This window comes from Hyla sarda, unplaced genomic scaffold (genome assembly GCF_029499605.1).
Source record: "Hyla sarda isolate aHylSar1 unplaced genomic scaffold, aHylSar1.hap1 scaffold_373, whole genome shotgun sequence".
Taxonomy (NCBI): domain Eukaryota; kingdom Metazoa; phylum Chordata; class Amphibia; order Anura; family Hylidae; genus Hyla; species Hyla sarda.
Genome location: NW_026610392.1, coordinates 261,258 through 275,131, shown reverse-complemented (window position 1 = coordinate 275,131; position 13,874 = coordinate 261,258). Strand labels below are relative to the sequence as shown.

Genomic DNA, 13,874 nt, shown 5'->3' with positions numbered 1-13,874 from the left:
CACTTTTAAACCCATTTCCACCTTTTTTTCCCTTCTCTTCCTCTTACTTTTTTTTCACGTTTTTTTACGTTTTTCTCCTTTTTGCCTCTTTTCTGGGCGTATTATTCTTCTTTTTCTTCTTTTTTTTCGTCTAATGCATACCCCATCAGTGCAGCAATGCTTATTCAATACCGCCAGCAGATGGAGACACTGGGGGATAATTTTCTAAGGATTTATACTGATTTTTCCTGTCTGAATTTGTCGCACAGAAATTTGCAGGCCAAATATGTGTGACATTTCTGTGACTTTAGCTTCTAGAGCATTTTTACAACATTATACATAGGTGCTGAATACATAAAAAGCGACTGTTCAGCGACAGACAAGTCGCATCGGCTGAAAGTAGGCCAGAATGTCAGTCCATGTTGGAGCAGGTTTAGATACAGTCTAAAGCATAGATCTCAAAGTCTGTGCACAGAATTTAGCAAGGGCCTCGCACCTTCTGATGCATCAGGTAGGTGCACAATAGCATAGCCTAACCCTCTGTACTTTGGTCTATATTGATGCGGGACATAGACAGCCAGCTGATGACCAATCCATTAGTGCAATGGATGGCTGGAAGCATTTGTCTTTGCCTTTGCAATACCACAGAAGCAATGCATGGTCAATGTACAGCAATGACACACCTGTGTGAACAGCCAGGAGACCCCCCCCCCCCCCCCCCATGTTATGTTACATAGTTACATAGTTAGTACGGTCGAAAAAAGACATATGTCCATCACGTTCAACCAGGGAATTAAGGGGTAGGGGTGTGGCGCGATATTGGGGAAGGGATGAGATTTTATATTTCTTCATAAGCATTAATCTTATTTTGTCAATTAGGAACATTCAGCACCCACCCGCTATCAAGGCAGCTGCCTATCATGTCATGCCCTACCTGCACAGGTGTGCTGGCTACTCAAATGATCCAATTAAGGAGGCCATTTAGTCAGCAGCAGCAGAAGTCCTGTGCCTGGACGCTCCAACAGGGGCCAGACACAAGCAGAAGCAGAAGCAGCAGAAGCAGCAGCAGCACCACCTTTTGTTTTTTGGCTGCAGCAGCAGCAAGGCCCACAGGGCTGGCTAGCTGGCTAGCCAGCAAGCAGGTAGCAATGAAAGTAGGAATCTTTCTTTTTAACCCTGTAAGGGGGTGGTGCACTGTACCCGAAGATACTGCCATATCGGGTCAATGCATAGGGCGACGGAAGCAAGCTTCGAAATCGGCCCCCGTTCTCAAAAATCCATTTAATATATGGTCCCCAGATAGGGGACGTATCAGATATTAAACTGATAAGAACAGATACTACACTTGATCTTAGCCAAAAGGCCGAGAAGCGATAACCGTGAAAGGGGCGGGCCCAACAAGGTCCCCTTCATGGGCACTATCACTGCTTGCTGTCAGGGAGGCTGCCAGACAATTTTCCATGCACACTCTGGGCTGGGGGGCAGTCAACCACCAGTACACACAGCAGAACCTAAACCCATACCATTATTGCTAAGCAGCAAGACAGGGGCCCATTGCACTCCCACGGGGCCTTTTTAAATGCAATCCATAACCCGGATTTGCCAGGAACCCTTCTTACTCCTCCTACTTGCATGTGACACTGGGCTTAGGATCTGCATAGGAAACACACACACAAGCACACACCTACCTTTGTTGCCTGCAGATGCCTCCTTGGCTGTCCCCAAACGGTATCAAACCAACACCCACGGGAAGCTGTAAGCATAGAGGACATGCCTGCACCCCATTGGACTTACCTGTGTGGGTTAAATCCGGGTTATTTGACAACCTATGGCGGTGATGGTTCTGCTCAGGCAGAGCAGTGCTGATGCTCCTCATAAAGCTGTCGCTGCTGTGAAGGTTCTAGGTGACATCACAAATCCCTTTGGTTACATACACAACAAAGCTGGGTTGTTGTTGTTTACACTCTGCAAGGCCTGTGGAAGTGAGTGACATCATAGCACTGTAGTTCTGAGGGTTCAAGATGGATGCAACAATCTCCTGTTGCTTCTATGAAGGCCGTAATAGACGACATCACCAAACAGCTCCATAGTCACATACACAGCAAAGGAGAGATGTTGTTTACACCTAGTGATGTCAGTGGTATTGAGTGACATCACAGCACAGTGCTAAGGCTCCTGGGCCTGGACACAGCAGCGGCTGCAATATCTCAACGGAGAATACGTTTATATCTATGTGTGTGTGTGCGCATATATATATACATATATATATATATATATATATATATATATATATATATATTTCTCCGCCGAAATCACTTTTAAACCCATTTCCACCTTTTTTTCCCTTCTCTTCCTCTTACTTTTTTTTCACGTTTTTTTACGTTTTTCTCCTTTTCGCCTCTTTTCTGGGCGTATTATTCTTCTTTTTCTTCTTTTTTTTCGTCTAATGCATACCCCATCAGTGCAGCAATGCTTATTCAATACCGCCAGCAGATGGAGACACTGGGGGATAATTTTCTAAGGATTTATACTGATTTTTCCTGTCTGAATTTGTCGCACAGAAAGTTGCAGGCCAAATATGTGTGACATTTCTGCGACTTTAGCTTCTAGAGCATTTTTACAACATTATACATAGGTGCTGAATACATAAAAAGCGACTGTTCAGCGACAGACAAGTCGCATCGGCTGAAAGTAGGCCAGAATGTCAGTCCATGTTGGAGCAGGTTTAGATACAGTCTAAAGCATAGATCTCAAAGTCTGTGCACAGAATTTAGCAAGGGCCTCGCACCTTCTGATGCATCAGGTAGGTGCACAATAGCATAGCCTAACCCTCTGTACTTTGGTCTATATTGATGCGGGACATAGACAGCCAGCTGATGACCAATCCATTAGTGCAATGGATGGCTGGAAGCATTTGTCTTTGCCTTTGCAATACCACAGAAGCAATGCATGGTCAATGTACAGCAATGACACACCTGTGTGAACAGCCAGGAGACCCCCCCCCCCCCCCCCATGTTATGTTACATAGTTACATAGTTAGTACGGTCGAAAAAAGACATATGTCCATCACGTTCAACCAGGGAATTAAGGGGTAGGGGTGTGGCGCGATATTGGGGAAGGGATGAGATTTTATATTTCTTCATAAGCATTAATCTTATTTTGTCAATTAGGAACATTCAGCACCCACCCGCTATCAAGGCAGCTGCCTATCATGTCATGCCCTACCTGCACAGGTGTGCTGGCTACTCAAATGATCCAATTAAGGAGGCCATTTAGTCAGCAGCAGCAGAAGTCCTGTGCCTGGACGCTCCAACAGGGGCCAGACACAAGCAGAAGCAGAAGCAGCAGAAGCAGCAGCAGCACCACCTTTTGTTTTTTGGCTGCAGCAGCAGCAAGGCCCACAGGGCTGGCTAGCTGGCTAGCCAGCAAGCAGGTAGCAATGAAAGTAGGAATCTTTCTTTTTAACCCTGTAAGGGGGTGGTGCACTGTACCCGAAGATACTGCCATATCGGGTCAATGCATAGGGCGACGGAAGCAAGCTTCGAAATCGGCCCCCGTTCTCAAAAATCCATTTAATATATGGTCCCCAGATAGGGGACGTATCAGATATTAAACTGATAAGAACAGATACTACACTTGATCTTAGCCAAAAGGCCGAGAAGCGATAACCGTGAAAGGGGCGGGCCCAACAAGGTCCCCTTCATGGGCACTATCACTGCTTGCTGTCAGGGAGGCTGCCAGACAATTTTCCATGCACACTCTGGGCTGGGGGGCAGTCAACCACCAGTACACACAGCAGAACCTAAACCCATACCATTATTGCTAAGCAGCAAGACAGGGGCCCATTGCACTCCCACGGGGCCTTTTTAAATGCAATCCATAACCCGGATTTGCCAGGAACCCTTCTTACTCCTCCTACTTGCATGTGACACTGGGCTTAGGATCTGCATAGGAAACACACACACAAGCACACACCTACCTTTGTTGCCTGCAGATGCCTCCTTGGCTGTCCCCAAACGGTATCAAACCAACACCCACGGGAAGCTGTAAGCATAGAGGACATGCCTGCACCCCATTGGACTTACCTGTGTGGGTTAAATCCGGGTTATTTGACAACCTATGGCGGTGATGGTTCTGCTCAGGCAGAGCAGTGCTGATGCTCCTCATAAAGCTGTCGCTGCTGTGAAGGTTCTAGGTGACATCACAAATCCCTTTGGTTACATACACAACAAAGCTGGGTTGTTGTTGTTTACACTCTGCAAGGCCTGTGGAAGTGAGTGACATCATAGCACTGTAGTTCTGAGGGTTCAAGATGGATGCAACAATCTCCTGTTGCTTCTATGAAGGCCGTAATAGACGACATCACCAAACAGCTCCATAGTCACATACACAGCAAAGGAGAGATGTTGTTTACACCTAGTGATGTCAGTGGTATTGAGTGACATCACAGCACAGTGCTAAGGCTCCTGGGCCTGGACACAGCAGCGGCTGCAATATCTCAACGGAGAATACGTTTATATCTATGTGTGTGTGTGCGCATATATATATATATATATATATATATATATATATATATATATTTCTCCGCCGAAATCACTTTTAAACCCATTTCCACCTTTTTTTCCCTTCTCTTCCTCTTACTTTTTTTTCACGTTTTTTTACGTTTTTCTCCTTTTCGCCTCTTTTCTGGGCGTATTATTCTTCTTTTTCTTCTTTTTTTTCGTCTAATGCATACCCCATCAGTGCAGCAATGCTTATTCAATACCGCCAGCAGATGGAGACACTGGGGGATAATTTTCTAAGGATTTATACTGATTTTTCCTGTCTGAATTTGTCGCACAGAAAGTTGCAGGCCAAATATGTGTGACATTTCTGCGACTTTAGCTTCTAGAGCATTTTTACAACATTATACATAGGTGCTGAATACATAAAAAGCGACTGTTCAGCGACAGACAAGTCGCATCGGCTGAAAGTAGGCCAGAATGTCAGTCCATGTTGGAGCAGGTTTAGATACAGTCTAAAGCATAGATCTCAAAGTCTGTGCACAGAATTTAGCAAGGGCCTCGCACCTTCTGATGCATCAGGTAGGTGCACAATAGCATAGCCTAACCCTCTGTACTTTGGTCTATATTGATGCGGGACATAGACAGCCAGCTGATGACCAATCCATTAGTGCAATGGATGGCTGGAAGCATTTGTCTTTGCCTTTGCAATACCACAGAAGCAATGCATGGTCAATGTACAGCAATGACACACCTGTGTGAACAGCCAGGAGACCCCCCCCCCCCCCCCCCCCATGTTATGTTACATAGTTACATAGTTAGTACGGTCGAAAAAAGACATATGTCCATCACGTTCAACCAGGGAATTAAGGGGTAGGGGTGTGGCGCGATATTGGGGAAGGGATGAGATTTTATATTTCTTCATAAGCATTAATCTTATTTTGTCAATTAGGAACATTCAGCACCCACCCGCTATCAAGGCAGCTGCCTATCATGTCATGCCCTACCTGCACAGGTGTGCTGGCTACTCAAATGATCCAATTAAGGAGGCCATTTAGTCAGCAGCAGCAGAAGTCCTGTGCCTGGACGCTCCAACAGGGGCCAGACACAAGCAGAAGCAGAAGCAGCAGAAGCAGCAGCAGCACCACCTTTTGTTTTTTGGCTGCTGCAGCAGCAGCAAGGCCCACAGGGCTGGCTAGCCAGCAAGCAGGTAGCAATGAAAGTAGGAATCTTTCTTTTTAACCCTGTAAGGGGGTGGTGCACTGTACCCGAAGATACTGCCATATCGGGTCAATGCATAGGGCGACGGAAGCAAGCTTCGAAATCGGCCCCCGTTCTCAAAAATCCATTTAATATATGGTCCCCAGATAGGGGACGTATCAGATATTAAACTGATAAGAACAGATACTACACTTGATCTTAGCCAAAAGGCCGAGAAGCGATAACCGTGAAAGGGGCGGGCCCAACAAGGTCCCCTTCATGGGCACTATCACTGCTTGCTGTCAGGGAGGCTGCCAGACAATTTTCCATGCACACTCTGGGCTGGGGGGCAGTCAACCACCAGTACACACAGCAGAACCTAAACCCATACCATTATTGCTAAGCAGCAAGACAGGGGCCCATTGCACTCCCACGGGGCCTTTTTAAATGCAATCCATAACCCGGATTTGCCAGGAACCCTTCTTACTCCTCCTACTTGCATGTGACACTGGGCTTAGGATCTGCATAGGAAACACACACACAAGCACACACCTACCTTTGTTGCCTGCAGATGCCTCCTTGGCTGTCCCCAAACGGTATCAAACCAACACCCACGGGAAGCTGTAAGCATAGAGGACATGCCTGCACCCCATTGGACTTACCTGTGTGGGTTAAATCCGGGTTATTTGACAACCTATGGCGGTGATGGTTCTGCTCAGGCAGAGCAGTGCTGATGCTCCTCATAAAGCTGTCGCTGCTGTGAAGGTTCTAGGTGACATCACAAATCCCTTTGGTTACATACACAACAAAGCTGGGTTGTTGTTGTTTACACTCTGCAAGGCCTGTGGAAGTGAGTGACATCATAGCACTGTAGTTCTGAGGGTTCAAGATGGATGCAACAATCTCCTGTTGCTTCTATGAAGGCCGTAATAGACGACATCACCAAACAGCTCCATAGTCACATACACAGCAAAGGAGAGATGTTGTTTACACCTAGTGATGTCAGTGGTATTGAGTGACATCACAGCACAGTGCTAAGGCTCCTGGGCCTGGACACAGCAGCGGCTGCAATATCTCAACGGAGAATACGTTTATATCTATGTGTGTGTGTGCGCATATATATATATATATATATATATATATATATATATATATATATATATTTCTCCGCCGAAATCACTTTTAAACCCATTTCCACCTTTTTTTCCCTTCTCTTCCTCTTACTTTTTTTTCACGTTTTTTTACGTTTTTCTCCTTTTCGCCTCTTTTCTGGGCGTATTATTCTTCTTTTTCTTCTTTTTTTTCGTCTAATGCATACCCCATCAGTGCAGCAATGCTTATTCAATACCGCCAGCAGATGGAGACACTGGGGGATAATTTTCTAAGGATTTATACTGATTTTTCCTGTCTGAATTTGTCGCACAGAAAGTTGCAGGCCAAATATGTGTGACATTTCTGCGACTTTAGCTTCTAGAGCATTTTTACAACATTATACATAGGTGCTGAATACATAAAAAGCGACTGTTCAGCGACAGACAAGTCGCATCGGCTGAAAGTAGGCCAGAATGTCAGTCCATGTTGGAGCAGGTTTAGATACAGTCTAAAGCATAGATCTCAAAGTCTGTGCACAGAATTTAGCAAGGGCCTCGCACCTTCTGATGCATCAGGTAGGTGCACAATAGCATAGCCTAACCCTCTGTACTTTGGTCTATATTGATGCGGGACATAGACAGCCAGCTGATGACCAATCCATTAGTGCAATGGATGGCTGGAAGCATTTGTCTTTGCCTTTGCAATACCACAGAAGCAATGCATGGTCAATGTACAGCAATGACACACCTGTGTGAACAGCCAGGAGACCCCCCCCCCCCCCCCCCCCCATGTTATGTTACATAGTTACATAGTTAGTACGGTCGAAAAAAGACATATGTCCATCACGTTCAACCAGGGAATTAAGGGGTAGGGGTGTGGCGCGATATTGGGGAAGGGATGAGATTTTATATTTCTTCATAAGCATTAATCTTATTTTGTCAATTAGGAACATTCAGCACCCACCCGCTATCAAGGCAGCTGCCTATCATGTCATGCCCTACCTGCACAGGTGTGCTGGCTACTCAAATGATCCAATTAAGGAGGCCATTTAGTCAGCAGCAGCAGAAGTCCTGTGCCTGGACGCTCCAACAGGGGCCAGACACAAGCAGAAGCAGAAGCAGCAGAAGCAGCAGCAGCACCACCTTTTGTTTTTTGGCTGCAGCAGCAGCAAGGCCCACAGGGCTGGCTAGCTGGCTAGCCAGCAAGCAGGTAGCAATGAAAGTAGGAATCTTTCTTTTTAACCCTGTAAGGGGGTGGTGCACTGTACCCGAAGATACTGCCATATCGGGTCAATGCATAGGGCGACGGAAGCAAGCTTCGAAATCGGCCCCCGTTCTCAAAAATCCATTTAATATATGGTCCCCAGATAGGGGACGTATCAGATATTAAACTGATAAGAACAGATACTACACTTGATCTTAGCCAAAAGGCCGAGAAGCGATAACCGTGAAAGGGGCGGGCCCAACAAGGTCCCCTTCATGGGCACTATCACTGCTTGCTGTCAGGGAGGCTGCCAGACAATTTTCCATGCACACTCTGGGCTGGGGGGCAGTCAACCACCAGTACACACAGCAGAACCTAAACCCATACCATTATTGCTAAGCAGCAAGACAGGGGCCCATTGCACTCCCACGGGGCCTTTTTAAATGCAATCCATAACCCGGATTTGCCAGGAACCCTTCTTACTCCTCCTACTTGCATGTGACACTGGGCTTAGGATCTGCATAGGAAACACACACACAAGCACACACCTACCTTTGTTGCCTGCAGATGCCTCCTTGGCTGTCCCCAAACGGTATCAAACCAACACCCACGGGAAGCTGTAAGCATAGAGGACATGCCTGCACCCCATTGGACTTACCTGTGTGGGTTAAATCCGGGTTATTTGACAACCTATGGCGGTGATGGTTCTGCTCAGGCAGAGCAGTGCTGATGCTCCTCATAAAGCTGTCGCTGCTGTGAAGGTTCTAGGTGACATCACAAATCCCTTTGGTTACATACACAACAAAGCTGGGTTGTTGTTGTTTACACTCTGCAAGGCCTGTGGAAGTGAGTGACATCATAGCACTGTAGTTCTGAGGGTTCAAGATGGATGCAACAATCTCCTGTTGCTTCTATGAAGGCCGTAATAGACGACATCACCAAACAGCTCCATAGTCACATACACAGCAAAGGAGAGATGTTGTTTACACCTAGTGATGTCAGTGGTATTGAGTGACATCACAGCACAGTGCTAAGGCTCCTGGGCCTGGACACAGCAGCGGCTGCAATATCTCAACGGAGAATACGTTTATATCTATGTGTGTGTGTGCGCATATATATATATATATATATATATATATATATATATATATATATATATTTCTCCGCCGAAATCACTTTTAAACCCATTTCCACCTTTTTTTCCCTTCTCTTCCTCTTACTTTTTTTTCACGTTTTTTTACGTTTTTCTCCTTTTCGCCTCTTTTCTGGGCGTATTATTCTTCTTTTTCTTCTTTTTTTTCGTCTAATGCATACCCCATCAGTGCAGCAATGCTTATTCAATACCGCCAGCAGATGGAGACACTGGGGGATAATTTTCTAAGGATTTATACTGATTTTTCCTGTCTGAATTTGTCGCACAGAAAGTTGCAGGCCAAATATGTGTGACATTTCTGCGACTTTAGCTTCTAGAGCATTTTTACAACATTATACATAGGTGCTGAATACATAAAAAGCGACTGTTCAGCGACAGACAAGTCGCATCGGCTGAAAGTAGGCCAGAATGTCAGTCCATGTTGGAGCAGGTTTAGATACAGTCTAAAGCATAGATCTCAAAGTCTGTGCACAGAATTTAGCAAGGGCCTCGCACCTTCTGATGCATCAGGTAGGTGCACAATAGCATAGCCTAACCCTCTGTACTTTGGTCTATATTGATGCGGGACATAGACAGCCAGCTGATGACCAATCCATTAGTGCAATGGATGGCTGGAAGCATTTGTCTTTGCCTTTGCAATACCACAGAAGCAATGCATGGTCAATGTACAGCAATGACACACCTGTGTGAACAGCCAGGAGACCCCCCCCCATGTTATGTTACATAGTTACATAGTTAGTACGGTCGAAAAAAGACATATGTCCATCACGTTCAACCAGGGAATTAAGGGGTAGGGGTGTGGCGCGATATTGGGGAAGGGATGAGATTTTATATTTCTTCATAAGCATTAATCTTATTTTGTCAATTAGGAACATTCAGCACCCACCCGCTATCAAGGCAGCTGCCTATCATGTCATGCCCTACCTGCACAGGTGTGCTGGCTACTCAAATGATCCAATTAAGGAGGCCATTTAGTCAGCAGCAGCAGAAGTCCTGTGCCTGGACGCTCCAACAGGGGCCAGACACAAGCAGAAGCAGAAGCAGCAGAAGCAGCAGCAGCACCACCTTTTGTTTTTTGGCTGCAGCAGCAGCAAGGCCCACAGGGCTGGCTAGCTGGCTAGCCAGCAAGCAGGTAGCAATGAAAGTAGGAATCTTTCTTTTTAACCCTGTAAGGGGGTGGTGCACTGTACCCGAAGATACTGCCATATCGGGTCAATGCATAGGGCGACGGAAGCAAGCTTCGAAATCGGCCCCCGTTCTCAAAAATCCATTTAATATATGGTCCCCAGATAGGGGACGTATCAGATATTAAACTGATAAGAACAGATTTTTTTTTTTTTTTTTTTATCTAAAGCTGAGGAACGTGCTTTCGATTCACCCAAAGTGCAAGAAAAAGTGCAAACGTGTTACACTAAAAAAAACGTGCACAAAGGATGCGGTCTATCGCAAGCCCTTCTCCGATAGGAGAGAGGCCCCCCAACAAACCTTACCCTTCGCCTCCGGACCAAAAGGTACCTGCGAGGTTCCAGGTTCGATGTCCCTTTTCGCCAAAGCTACTAGGGGACCACAAATGCTCCCGGCATCCCCCTTGGCGTTGGCCAAGGTATCTGCCCGCAGAGCCGATTACGGTAGGTACCCTGCCAAAGCAGGGGTACCCGGGGTGTTTGCAGGGAGGTGCGGAACCTAATGGCCACACACACCTCCCCTAGACCGCCAGGAGGGACACCCAGAAGGGCTACCGCATCCTGACAAATCCTGTGAACACACAACACGCAAAAAGTGACACAGTGAGACAAAAAAATAAATAAATAAGTGAATGTGTGCAGATATACTGCCCGGACATCCGGCCGGATCTATAAAAATTTCTCTGATCCTAGCCAGAAGGCCGGGAATCAAGAGGTGAGTGCCACAAGGTGAAGAGATTATGGTGCCCGTGCTTCAACTCAGTGAGCCTATTCTCCCAGTGAGTTTCGGCACCTCGGGGTCACCACTCCCCGAGGCACAAAAGTACCTCGGCTCTAGACCCTCTCAGCCTCATGGCGAGACCCGGAGGGAACAGGTCACATCGGGGCAGCCGTCGAGCTGATTCCTCAGAACCAGCCCCGGAAAGCCCTGGTACACCTGCATCCTCCATGCAGCACCCATCCCCACCAGCATGAAAACTGATAAGAACAGATACTACACTTGATCTTAGCCAAAAGGCCGAGAAGCGATAACCGTGAAAGGGGCGGGCCCAACAAGGTCCCCTTCATGGGCACTATCACTGCTTGCTGTCAGGGAGGCTGCCAGACAATTTTCCATGCACACTCTGGGCTGGGGGGCAGTCAACCACCAGTACACACAGCAGAACCTAAACCCATACCATTATTGCTAAGCAGCAAGACAGGGGCCCATTGCACTCCCACGGGGCCTTTTTAAATGCAATCCATAACCCGGATTTGCCAGGAACCCTTCTTACTCCTCCTACTTGCATGTGACACTGGGCTTAGGATCTGCATAGGAAACACACACACAAGCACACACCTACCTTTGTTGCCTGCAGATGCCTCCTTGGCTGTCCCCAAACGGTATCAAACCAACACCCACGGGAAGCTGTAAGCATAGAGGACATGCCTGCACCCCATTGGACTTACCTGTGTGGGTTAAATCCGGGTTATTTGACAACCTATGGCGGTGATGGTTCTGCTCAGGCAGAGCAGTGCTGATGCTCCTCATAAAGCTGTCGCTGCTGTGAAGGTTCTAGGTGACATCACAAATCCCTTTGGTTACATACACAACAAAGCTGGGTTGTTGTTGTTTACACTCTGCAAGGCCTGTGGAAGTGAGTGACATCATAGCACTGTAGTTCTGAGGGTTCAAGATGGATGCAACAATCTCCTGTTGCTTCTATGAAGGCCGTAATAGACGACATCACCAAACAGCTCCATAGTCACATACACAGCAAAGGAGAGATGTTGTTTACACCTAGTGATGTCAGTGGTATTGAGTGACATCACAGCACAGTGCTAAGGCTCCTGGGCCTGGACACAGCAGCGGCTGCAATATCTCAACGGAGAATACGTTTATATCTATGTGTGTGTGTGCGCATATATATATATATATATATATATATATATATATATATATATTTCTCCGCCGAAATCACTTTTAAACCCATTTCCACCTTTTTTTCCCTTCTCTTCCTCTTACTTTTTTTTCACGTTTTTTTACGTTTTTCTCCTTTTCGCCTCTTTTCTGGGCGTATTATTCTTCTTTTTCTTCTTTTTTTTCGTCTAATGCATACCCCATCAGTGCAGCAATGCTTATTCAATACCGCCAGCAGATGGAGACACTGGGGGATAATTTTCTAAGGATTTATACTGATTTTTCCTGTCTGAATTTGTCGCACAGAAAGTTGCAGGCCAAATATGTGTGACATTTCTGCGACTTTAGCTTCTAGAGCATTTTTACAACATTATACATAGGTGCTGAATACATAAAAAGCGACTGTTCAGCGACAGACAAGTCGCATCGGCTGAAAGTAGGCCAGAATGTCAGTCCATGTTGGAGCAGGTTTAGATACAGTCTAAAGCATAGATCTCAAAGTCTGTGCACAGAATTTAGCAAGGGCCTCGCACCTTCTGATGCATCAGGTAGGTGCACAATAGCATAGCCTAACCCTCTGTACTTTGGTCTATATTGATGCGGGACATAGACAGCCAGCTGATGACCAATCCATTAGTGCAATGGATGGCTGGAAGCATTTGTCTTTGCCTTTGCAATACCACAGAAGCAATGCATGGTCAATGTACAGCAATGACACACCTGTGTGAACAGCCAGGAGACCCCCCCCCCCCCCCCCCATGTTATGTTACATAGTTACATAGTTAGTACGGTCGAAAAAAGACATATGTCCATCACGTTCAACCAGGGAATTAAGGGGTAGGGGTGTGGCGCGATATTGGGGAAGGGATGAGATTTTATATTTCTTCATAAGCATTAATCTTATTTTGTCAATTAGGAACATTCAGCACCCACCCGCTATCAAGGCAGCTGCCTATCATGTCATGCCCTACCTGCACAGGTGTGCTGGCTACTCAAATGATCCAATTAAGGAGGCCATTTAGTCAGCAGCAGCAGAAGTCCTGTGCCTGGACGCTCCAACAGGGGCCAGACACAAGCAGAAGCAGAAGCAGCAGAAGCAGCAGCAGCACCACCTTTTGTTTTTTGGCTGCAGCAGCAGCAAGGCCCACAGGGCTGGCTAGCTGGCTAGCCAGCAAGCAGGTAGCAATGAAAGTAGGAATCTTTCTTTTTAACCCTGTAAGGGGGTGGTGCACTGTGAAGATACTGCCATATCGGGTCAATGCATAGGGCGACGGAAGCAAGCTTCGAAATCGGCCCCCGTTCTCAAAAATCCATTTAATATATGGTCCCCAGATAGGGGACGTATCAGATATTAAACTGATAAGAACAGATACTACACTTGATCTTAGCCAAAAGGCCGAGAAGCGATAACCGTGAAAGGGGCGGGCCCAACAAGGTCCCCTTCATGGGCACTATCACTGCTTGCTGTCAGGGAGGCTGCCAGACAATTTTCCATGCACACTCTGGGCTGGGGGGCAGTCAACCACCAGTACACACAGCAGAACCTAAACCCATACCATTATTGCTAAGCAGCAAGACAGGGGCCCATTGCACTCCCACGGGGCCTTTTTAAATGCAATCCATAACCCGGATTTGCCAGGAACCCTTCTTACTCCTCCTAC

General features: G+C 46.6%; 6 non-coding genes and 1 pseudogene across 6 annotated transcripts; all 7 read right to left on the bottom strand.

The window, feature by feature from the left end:
- Nucleotides 1-1,163: 1,163 nt before the first annotated feature.
- LOC130332231 (U2 spliceosomal RNA) lies at nt 1,164-1,354 on the bottom strand. Its single transcript, XR_008874957.1, has one exon. It is a non-coding gene; the product is annotated as a U2 spliceosomal RNA (small nuclear RNA).
- A 2,100-nt stretch (nt 1,355-3,454) lies between these two features.
- LOC130332230 (U2 spliceosomal RNA) lies at nt 3,455-3,645 on the bottom strand. Its single transcript, XR_008874956.1, has one exon. It is a non-coding gene; the product is annotated as a U2 spliceosomal RNA (small nuclear RNA).
- A 2,088-nt stretch (nt 3,646-5,733) lies between these two features.
- Nucleotides 5,734-5,924, bottom strand: LOC130332229 (U2 spliceosomal RNA). The gene has a single exon (XR_008874955.1). It is a non-coding gene; the product is annotated as a U2 spliceosomal RNA (small nuclear RNA).
- Nucleotides 5,925-8,024: 2,100 nt separating this feature from the next.
- LOC130332227 (U2 spliceosomal RNA) lies at nt 8,025-8,215 on the bottom strand. The gene has a single exon (XR_008874953.1). It is a non-coding gene; the product is annotated as a U2 spliceosomal RNA (small nuclear RNA).
- A 2,088-nt stretch (nt 8,216-10,303) lies between these two features.
- On the bottom strand, nt 10,304-10,487 carry LOC130332266 (U2 spliceosomal RNA). The gene has a single exon (XR_008874985.1). It is a non-coding gene; the product is annotated as a U2 spliceosomal RNA (small nuclear RNA).
- A 696-nt stretch (nt 10,488-11,183) lies between these two features.
- Nucleotides 11,184-11,343, bottom strand: LOC130332272 (U2 spliceosomal RNA; annotated as a pseudogene).
- A 2,091-nt stretch (nt 11,344-13,434) lies between these two features.
- LOC130332256 (U2 spliceosomal RNA) lies at nt 13,435-13,621 on the bottom strand. Its single transcript, XR_008874979.1, has one exon. It is a non-coding gene; the product is annotated as a U2 spliceosomal RNA (small nuclear RNA).
- Nucleotides 13,622-13,874: the final 253 nt, after the last annotated feature.